This window comes from Carcharhinus amblyrhynchos, unplaced genomic scaffold (genome assembly GCF_965287045.1).
Source record: "Carcharhinus amblyrhynchos unplaced genomic scaffold, sCarAmb.v2.hapA scaffold_623, whole genome shotgun sequence".
NCBI lineage: Eukaryota > Metazoa > Chordata > Chondrichthyes > Carcharhiniformes > Carcharhinidae > Carcharhinus > Carcharhinus amblyrhynchos.
Window position 1 is genome coordinate 64225 of NW_027650363.1, and position 10704 is coordinate 74928.

Sequence of the window (10704 nt, forward strand, 5' to 3'; positions counted from 1 at the left end):
TGCACATCTTTGGACACTAAGGGGCAATTTAGCGTGGCCAATCCACGTAATGAGGTGGGATTCTCACAGAAACCTCTGACATTCTGACCGGACTGGACAGGGTAGATGTACGGAGGATGTCCCCGATGGTGGGGGGAGTCCAGAACCAGAGCTAACTTTCGATGAACACGGGGTAAACATCCTGGGACTGAGATTCCTCTACCACAGAAAGCTGCTGAGGCGCAAGTGTTGTGGGTGGGATTTTCCTGTCCCACTGGAACCGTGGCGGGTGGGGATTGGGGGGACCAACCATGCAAAATCCGTTGACCTCAGGCTGGAATTTCCGGCTTCGGGACAAGCGTGTCTGGAAAATCCCACCCTGTATGTTTTCGGGGGTTTGATAAAGCTCTTAGGGGGTGAAGGGGGTTAAAGATTATTGGGGGGGGGGGAGAGGGGAGTGGGAACAGGTTATTGAGTTGGACAATCAACCATGAATGGCGGGGCAGGCTCGAAGGGCCAAATGGCCTCCTCCTGCTCCTATTTCCTGGGTTTCTACACAGGTCGCTGTTGGGTTTGCCCTGTCTGGCAGGTCCTCGGAGATGGATAATAAGCGTCTGTGGGTGAGTGAGGAGGAGAGTGAAAGTCTGTGTGAAAGTGCTGAGGTTTCGAGTGTTTCGGCTGCGAAGGTGCCATTCCCTCCTCCTGCTCGCTAACCCCCGTTGATCTTTCTCACTGAAAGATGCTGAGCGAGGGGGCGAGAGATAGTGCCTGGGTTCGGTGGGGGGTCGGGGAGGAGCTGGGGGTGCGATGGCGGAAGGGAGGGAGCACTCAGTATCACTCTGCCACTCCGACCTGCCTCTCGCTCAGAGGCCGATGGAGAGGGAAGAGTGCAGCAAACTCCGAGGGGCGTTCCAGCCCCGCAGCAGTGCTGCCCAATAAGACTTCCGCACTGATTGGATTGGCAGTGTTTCTTGCGCGCTGTGCAAAGCATACCATTCAGAGAGAAGGAAAGGAGAGAGTGCGGAGTGTGGTGCTACAGTCATGGCTAGGGTTTAGAGAAAGATAATGGAAGGTAGGTCCATTCAAAAGCCTGACAGCAGCAGGGAAGAAACTGTTCTTGAGTCAAAGTTGTGGTGTCCATATCTGTCATGTGATATAAAGTGTGTGAAATATCAGTTGCGATCAGTGTTCTGAGCACATATTGTGATTCTAAGTGCTGGGTGGTCTTGAAACTGAGTGGGCCAGGCACCCGCACATGCGCTCCGCCTGAAAAAATATCAGCGAATCCGCATCGTGCTGCGGAAGCCTGTGGGTGGGGCATAACATGCCCAAAATCCGGCTGCTCCCACTGGAGGCTGCAACTGCGCACGCGCAGAGAAATGATGATGGATTGTGGCTCCCCTGCCACCTCGCTCCCAGGCTGGATACTGACCCCCACAGGCATTGCCCCACCCCCCTCAACATTACTGACCCCATTATCCGCCCCACCCCCCACCCGCTCCCAGGCCGATCGTGGGCCCTCCACCATTCCCCCCTCACTGATCTCAGACAAAGTGACAGCGGACCCCCCCCCTCCCCCCTCACTGATCTCAGACAAAGTGACAGCGGACCCCCCCCCTTCCCCCTCACTGATCTCAGACAGAGTGACAGCGGACCCCCCCCCCTCACTGATCGCAGACAGAGTGACAGCGGACCCCCCCCCTCCCCCTCACTGATCTCAGACAGAGTGACAGCGGACCCCCCCTTCCCCCTCACTGATCTCAGACAGAGTGACAGCGGACCCCCCCACTTCCCCCCTCACTGATATTGTACATCTTTGGACACTAAGGGGCAATTTAGCATGGCCAATCCACCTAACCTACACATCTTTGGACACTAAGGGGCAAGTTAGCATGGCCAATCCACCTAACCTACACATCTTTGGACACTAAGGGGCAATTTAGCATGGCCAATCCACCTAACCTGCACATCTTTGGACACTAAGGGACAATTTAGCATGGCCAATCCACCTAACCTACACATCTTGGGACACTAAGGGGCAATTTAGCATGGCCAATCCACCTAACCCGCACATCTTTGGACACTAAGGGGCAATTTAGCATGGCCAATCCACCTAACCTGCACATCTTTGGACACTAAGGGACAATTTAGCATGGCCAATCCACCTAACCTGCACATCTTTGGACACTAAGGGACAATTTAGCATGGCCAATCCACCTAACCTACACATCTTGGGACACTAAGGGGCAATTTAGCATGGCCAATCCACCTAACCCGCACATCTTTGGACACTAAGGGGCAATTTAGCATGGCCAATCCACCTAACCTGCACATCTTTGGACACTAAGGGGCAATTTAGCATGGCCAATCCACCTAACCTGCACATCTTTGGACACTAAGGGACAATTTAGCATGGCCAATCCACCTAACCTACACATCTTTGGAGTGTGGGAGGAAAGTGGAGCACCCGGAAACCCACGCAGATACGGGGAGAATGTGCAAACTCCACACAGTAAAACAAAACAAATTTTTTGGAGTTATTTATGAGGTAACTGTGCCTATTGGATCAGAATTGATAAATTAGACGCTCGGGGGGTGCCAGTGGAGAGGATTGGCATGCCTCGAGACATTGTTATCTGCACTCTGACCCTGGCCTACCTTACACACTCTCAATTTTGGACACAGTGACCACGATCATTTCCCTCATGGCCAACCCCGCTCGCAGCGGCACGGTAGCACAGTGGGTTAGCACTGCTGCTTCACGGCTCCAGGGTCCTGGGTTCGATTCCCGGCTTCGGGTCACTGTCTGTGTGGAGTTTGCACATTCTCCTCGTGTCTGCGTGGGTTTCCTCCGGGCGCCCCGGTTTCCTCCCACCGTCCAAAGATGTGATGTTGACGCTCTCTCTCCCCCGTTTGCCGACATCGCAAACTCCAACCCTCACCAGCGACTGTGCTGCAAACCAACCTCCGTGTCAGGCACCCCTGGGTGCAGGCAATGGCTCCCCCTGCAGCTGGGTCCAGGTCATCGCCGGCAGTCGATTCCAGCTTCTGACTTCAGTTTGTGTTGAGTCAAGGGTCCGGGTGTACAGTCAGTAACCGTCCGTCCAACGGCGATACAAGAGACCTCTTCCCACACCTAGCGGCGCACAAGGCAGGTATTTCCACCGCTATTAAATCCTGGAGCATGGTGGCACAGCGGTTGGCGCTGCTGCCTCACAGCGCCAGGGACCCGGGTTCAATTCTGGCCTCTGTGCGGAGTTTGCACATTCTCCCCGTGTCTGCGCGGGTTTCCTTTGGGTGCCCCGACACCCGGACGATGTGTGTTCCTCCAATGATGAGCGGGTCAGATTGATTGGCCGTGCTACATTGCCCCTTAGGGGCCCGATTTTTACCATTTTGAGTGTTGGGCGGAGTTGAAACTGTGAGTGTGTCAAACCCGTTCTCAGGCACCCCCCCCCATATGCGCCCTGCCTGAAAAAAAATTCTATATCGCGCTGCGCAAGCCCCGTGGGAGGGGCTTAATGTGCCCGAAATCCGGCAGCTCCCATCGGAGGCTCCCACTGCGCACGCGCAGATAAAAAAGAAGATGATAGATTGTGGCTCCCCTGCCACATCACTCCCAGGCTGGATAACTACTCCCCCCTGGCCCTCACAGACATTGCCCCACTCCCACAACATTACTGTGGAGGGAGGGGCACAGCGGGGGGGGTTAGTTATTCAGGGGTGTCCATCAACACAGCCGGTCATTCAGTCTCTCTGGCCAACATGTGCAAGCAAAAACATGGGGAGCCGAGAGCCCGATCAGAACAATAGGCGGAAGTGATGGCCTAGTGGTACTAACGCTAGATTATTAACCCAGCTAATGTTCTGGGGACCCGGGTTCAAATCCCACCACAGCAGATGGTGGAATTTGAATTCAATAAAAAATATCTGGAATTAAGAATCTACTGATGACCGTGAAACCATTGTCGGAAAAACCCATCTGGTTCACTCATGTCCTTTAGGGAAGGAAATCTGCCATCCTTACCCGGTCTGGCCTACATGTGACTCCAAACCAAAGCAATGGCCTCCCAATTGAAAGAATTAACTCTCCTCGAAAAGCCCTGAGGTTGACTTCAGAATCAGAGAGAAAATGTATTTCCAATTGTGATGGTAGCTACAGAGGGGGGGAAAGGACAGTGTCTGACCCACTGTCCCACCCAGTCCCAGAGGGGGGGAAAGGACAGTGTCTGACCCACTGTCCCACCCAGTCCCAGAGCAGGGGAAAGGACAGTGTCTGACCCACTGTCCCACCCAGTCCCAGAGGGGGGAAAGGACAGTGTCTGACCCACTGTCCCACCCAGTCCCAGAGGGGGGAAAGGACAGTGTCTGACCCACTGTCCCACCCAGTCCCAGAGGGGGGGAAAGGACAGTGTCTGACCCACTGTCCCACCCAGTCCCAGAGGGGGAAAAGGACAGCGTCTGACCCACTGTCCCACCCAGTCCCAGAGGGGGGGAAAGGACAGTGTCTGACCCACTGTCCCACCCAGTCCCAGAGGGGGGGAAAGGACAGTGTCTGACCCACTGTCCCACCCAGTCCCAGAGGGGGGGAAAGGACAGTGTCTGACCCACTGTCCCACCCAGTCCCAGAGGGGGAAAGCAGATCCTTTAATGGAATATTAACAGGCTGGATTTCTCTAACTGGACTATAATTCTCGCTATGGATGTGACTGTCCGAGTAGAACATTGAAATCTACAAACAACACTCAACATTATTACAAATGCAACAATCTCTGACACAGCACGAAGCCCTCTTCTGCATTTATCAGTATTCTCACTCCTCTGGGCAAAGCAAAACTCCACATATCTACGCTGTAAACATCTACACTTCACGTGGTTTTTTAGAACTGAGGGGAGGAGAAATTTCCTCACCCAGAGGGTGGGGAATGTGTGGGATTCACTCCCACAGAAAGTAGTTGAGGCCAAAATGTTGTGTGATTTCAAGGAGAAATTAGATATCGCTCTGGGGGACGAAAGGAGATCGAGGGATATGGGGGGGGAAGGGGAGGAGATCAGGATGTTGAATTCGATGGTCTGCCATGATCATAATGAATGACAGAGCAGGCTCGATGGGCTGAATGGCCTCTTCCTGCTTCTAGTTTCTATGTTTCCGTGTGCAGTACCAATGCTGGTTTAATGTCCTCCCATTGCAAGGTTAGAGAGGGTTTGACAGGGTAGGTGCTACGAGGTTGTAGAAACCTGATAGAGGTGTATAAGATGTTGAGAGGTGTAGATAGGGTGGATTCTCGGAGGGCTGGAATGGTCGCTACGAGAGGACACAGGTTTAAGGGGCTGGGGAGCAAGTACAGAGGAGATGTCGGGGGTAAGTTTTTCACTCAGAGGGTGGTGAGTGAGTGGAATCGGCTGCCGTCGGTGGTGGTGGAGGCGAACTCGCTGGGGTCTTTTAAGAGACTTCTGGATGAGTACATGGGATTTAATGGGATTGGGGGTTATAGATAGGCCTAGTAGGTAGGGATATGATTGGCTCAACTTGTAGGCCGAAGGGCCTGTTTGTGTTGTAGTGTTCTATGTTCTATAAATAGTGCAGAAGGAGGCCATTTGGTCCAAAGGATCCCACTCAGGCCCTATCCCCACAACCCCATTCATTTATCCGAGCTAATCCTTTTGATTCAAAGGGGCAATTTAGCATGGCCAATCCCCCTAACCTACACATCTTTGGATACTACAGGGATGGTGCAGGAGGGAGGGATGCAGATACCTGGATAATTGGGGCTCATTCTGGGGTAGGTGGGACCTCTACAAATGGGATGGATTACACCCGAAGCAGAGGAATACCAATATCCCTGGGGGGGGGTGACAGAATTTGCTAATGCTCTTCGGGAGGGTTTAAACTAACTCAGCAGGGGAATGGGAACCTGGATTGTAGCTCCAGTGGACAGGAGGTTGAGAGCGGCGAGGTCAGTAAGGTTTCAAGGTCGCAGGAGTGTCCTGGCAGAGAGGAAGGTGGTTTGAGGTGTGTCCACATCAATGCCAGGAGCGTTCGGAATAAGGTGGGCGAACTTGCAGCCTGGGTTGGTACCTGGGGCTTTGATGGTGTGGCCATTTCGGAGACATGGATAGAGCAGGGACAGGAATGGTTGTTGCCGGTTCCGGAAGTGTAGATGTTTCAGTAAGAGCGGGGAAGGTGGTAGAAGAGGGGGAGGTGTGGCATTGTTACACAGGGACAATATTACGGTGGAGGAAAGGAGGTTTGATGAGGACTCGGCCACTGAGGTAGTATGGGCTGAGGTTACAAACAGGAACATAAGAAATAGGAGCAGGAGTAGGCCATCTAGCCCTTTGAGCCTGCCCCACCATTCAATAAGATCATGGCTGATCTGAAGTGGATCAGTTCCACTTTCCCGCTTTCTCCCCTTAATTCCCCTGTCTATCAGAAACCTATCTACCCGTGACTTAAATATATTCAACGAGGTAGCCTCCACCACTTCAACGGGCAGAGAATTCCAGAGATTCACCACCCTTTGAGTGAAGAAGTTCCTCCTCAACTCTGATCTAAACTGCACCCCCCCCCTTATCTTGAGGCTGTGCCCCCTAGTCCTGCTATCCTTTCTAAGCGGGAAGAATCTCTCTACCTCTACCCTATCCATCCCCTTCATTATCTTATACGTCTCTATAAGATCCCCCCTCATCCTTCTAAACTCCAACGAGTACAGACCCAGTCTATTCAATCTCTCTACGTAGGCTAACCCCCTCATCTCCAGTGAAGGAGGGGAGAGGTCACCCTGTTGGGAGTTTTCTATAGGCCTCCAAAAAGTTTCAGAGATGTCGAGGAAAGGATTGCAAAGATGATTCTGGGTAGGAGCAAAAGTAACAGGGTAGTTGTTATGGGGGACTATAACTTTACAAATATTGACTGGAAACGCCATAGTTCGAGTAGTTTTGCATCAGGAATTGGCTCGCTGATAGAAGACAGAGGGTGGTGGTTAATGGGAAATATTCATCCTGGAGTTCAATTACTAGTGGTGTACCTCAGGGATCTGTTTTGGGGCCACTGCTGTTTGTCATTTTTATAAATGACCTAGATGAGGGTGTAGAAGGATGGGTTAGTAAATTTGCGGATGTCACCAAAGTTGGAGGAGTTGTAGACAGTGAGGATGGATGTTACAGTTCGCAGAGGGACATAGATAAGCTGCAGAGCTGGGCCGAGAGGTGGCAGATGGAGGTTAATACGGAAAAGTGAGGCGATTCACTTTGGTAAGAGTAACAGGAGTACAGAATGTAGGGCTAATGGAAGGACTCTCAGTAGTGTTGACGAGCAGAGAGATCTCGGGGTACATGTGCATAGCTCCCTGAAAGTTGGCACCCAGGTTGATAAGGTTGTTAAGAAGGCGAACGGTGTGTTAGCTTTTATTGGTAGAGGGATTGAATTTCGGAGCCGTGAGGTCATGTTACAACTGTACAAAACTCTGGTACGGCCGCTCTTGGAGTATTGCGTACAGTTCTGGTCGCCGCATTATAAGAAAGATGTGGAGGCATTGGAAAGGGTGCAGAGGAGGTTTACCGGGATGTTGCCTGGTTTGGTGGGAAGGTCTTATGAGGAGAGGCTGAGGGACTTGAGGTTATTTTCATTAGAGAGGAGAAGGTTACGAGGTGACCTAATTGAGGCATACAAGATGATCAAGGGATTGGATAGGGTGGACAGTGAGAGCCTTTTTCCTCGGATGGTGATGGCTAACACGAGGGGACACAGCTTTAAATTGAGGGGTGGTAATTATGGGAGGGATGTCAGAGGTAGGTTCTTTACTCAGAGGGTAGTAAGGGCGTGGAATGCCCTGCCTGCAGCAGTTGTGGACTCGCCAACTTTAAGGGCGCTCAAATGGTCAGTGGATCGGCATATGGATAACATTGGAATAGTTTAGGTTAGAGGGTCATTAGATTGGTTCCACTGGTCAGCGCGACATCGAGGGTCGAAGGGCCTGTACTGTGCTGTAGTGTTCTATGTTCTACTTTAGATGGGTCAGTTTTTGTCCAATGTGTGCAGGAAGGTTTCCTGACACAGTGTGTAGATAGGCCAACAAGAGGCGAGGCCACATTGGATTTGGTACTGGCTAATGAACCAGGCCGGGTGTTAGATTTGGAGGTAGGTGAACACTTTGGTGACAGTGACCACAATTCAGTAACGGTGGAAAGGGGTAGGTATATCCCGCAGGGAAAGAGTTATAGCTGGGGGAAAGGAAATTGTGATGCGATTAGGCGAGATTCAGGGTGTGGAAGGAAACTGCAGGGGAACAACTGAAATGTGGAGCTCGCTCAAGGAACAGCTACTGCGGGTCCTTGATAAGTGTGTCCCTGTCAGGCAGAGAGGAAGTGGTCGAGTGAGGGAACCGTGGTTTACTAAAGAAGTTGAATTGCTTGTGAAGAGGGAGGAGGGGACTTACGTCAAGATTAGACGTGAAGGCTCAGTTAGGGCACTTTAGAGTTATAAGTTAGCCAGGAAGGAGCTAAAGAGAGAGCTAAGAAGAGCCAGGAGAGGCCATGAGAAGCCTTTGGCAAGAAGGATCAAGGAAAACCCTAAAGCTTTCTACAGGTATATCAGGAGTAAAAGAGTGTCTAGGGTAAGATTAGGGCCAGTCAGGGACAGTAGTGGGAAGTTGAGCGTGGAGCCTGAAGAGATAGGAGAGGCACTAAATGAATATTTTTCATCAGTGTTCACACAGGAAAAAGACAGTGTAGGCGAGGAAAATACTGAGATACAGATTATTAGACTAGACGGGATTGAGGTTCATAAGGGGGAGGTGTTAGCAATTCTGGAAAGTATGAAAATAGATAATCATAGAAACCCTACAGTGCAGAAAGAGACCATTCAGCCCATCGAGTCAGCACCCACAATCCCACCCATATCCCGAAATATTTTACCCACTAATCCCTCTAACCTACACGTCTCAGGACACTAAGGGGCAATTTTTTACCTTGGTCAATCAACCTAACCCGCACATCTTTGGACTGTGGGAGGAAACCGGAGCGCCAGGAGGGAACCCACGCAGACACGAGGAGAATGTGCAATCTCCATACAGACAGTGACCCGAGACGGGAATCGAACCCAGGTCCCTGGAGCTGTGAAGCAGCAGTGCTAACCCACTGTGCTACCGTGCCAGAAGACTGAAGGATAGCAAATGTTGTCCCCTTGTTCAGGAAGGGGAGTAGAGACAACCCTGATAATTATAGACCAGTGAGCCTTACTTCTGTTGTGGGCAAAGTTTTGGAAAGGATTATAAGAGACAGGATTTATAATCATCTAGAAAGGAATAATTTGATTAGGGATAGTCAACACGGTTTTGTGAAGGGTAGGTCGTGCCTCACAAACCTTATTGAGTTCTTTGAGAAGGTGAGCAGAGAGGTGGATGAGGGTAAAGCAGTTGATGTGGTGTATATGGATTTCAGTAAAGTGTTTGATAAGGTTCCCCACGGTAAGCTATTGCAGAAAATATGGAGACATGGGATTGAGGGTGATTTAACAGTTTGGATCAGGAATTGGCTAGCTGTAAGACAGAGGGTGGTGATTGATGGGAAATGTTCATCCTGGAGTTCAGTTACTAGTGGTGTACCGCAGGGATCTGTTTTGGGGCCACTGCTGTTCATCATTTTTATAAATGACCTGGATGAGGGTGTAGAAGGATGGGTTAGTAAATTTGCGGATGACACTAAAGTCGGTGGAGTTGTGGACAGTGAGGAAGGATGTTACAGGTTACAGCGGGACATAGATAAGCTGCAGAGCTGGGCTGAGAGGTGGCAGATGGAGTTTAATGCAGAAAAGTGTGAGGTGATTCACTTTGGAAGGAGTAACAGGAATACAGAGTATTGGGCTAATGGTAATTTATGTGGTAGTGTGGATGAGCAGAGAGATATCGGGGTACATGTGCATAGATCCCTAAAAGTTTGCACCCAGGTTGATAAGGTTGTTAAGAAGGCGTACGGTGTGTTAGCTTTTATTGGTAGAGGGATTGAGTTTCGGAGCCATGAGGTCATGTCGAGCAGTACAAAACTCTGGTGTGGCCGCACTTGGAGTATTGCGTACAGTTCTGGTTGTTGCATTATAAGAAGGATGTGGAGGCATTGGAAAGGGTGCAGAGGAGGTTTACCAGGATGTTGCCTGGTATGGTGGGAAGGTCTTATGAGGAGAGGCTGAGGGACTTGAGGTTATTTTCATTAGAGAGGAGAAGGTTACGAGGTGACCTAATTGAGGCATACAAGATGATCAGAGGATTAGATAGGGTGGACAGTGAGAGCCTTTTTCCTCGGATGGAGATGGCTAACACGAGGGGACATAGCTTTAAATTGAAGGGTGATAAATACAGGAGAGATGTCAGAGGAAGGTTCTTTACTCAGAGAGTAGTAAGGGTGTGGAATGCCCTGCCTGTAACAGTAGTGGACTCGCCAACATTAAGGGCATTTAAATGGTCATTGGAAAAATGATATTGGAATAGTGTAGGTTAGATGGGCTTTAGATGGGTTTCACAGGTCAGCACAACATCGAGGGCTGAAGGGCCTGTACTGCGCTGTAATGTTCTATGTTCTAAGGGGCAATTTATCATGGCCAATCCACCTAACCCACACATCTTTGAACACCAAGGGGCAATTTAGCATGGCCAATCCAACTAACCTGCACACCTTGGGACACTAAGGGGCAATTTAGCATGGCCAATCCACCTAACCTGCACATCTTGG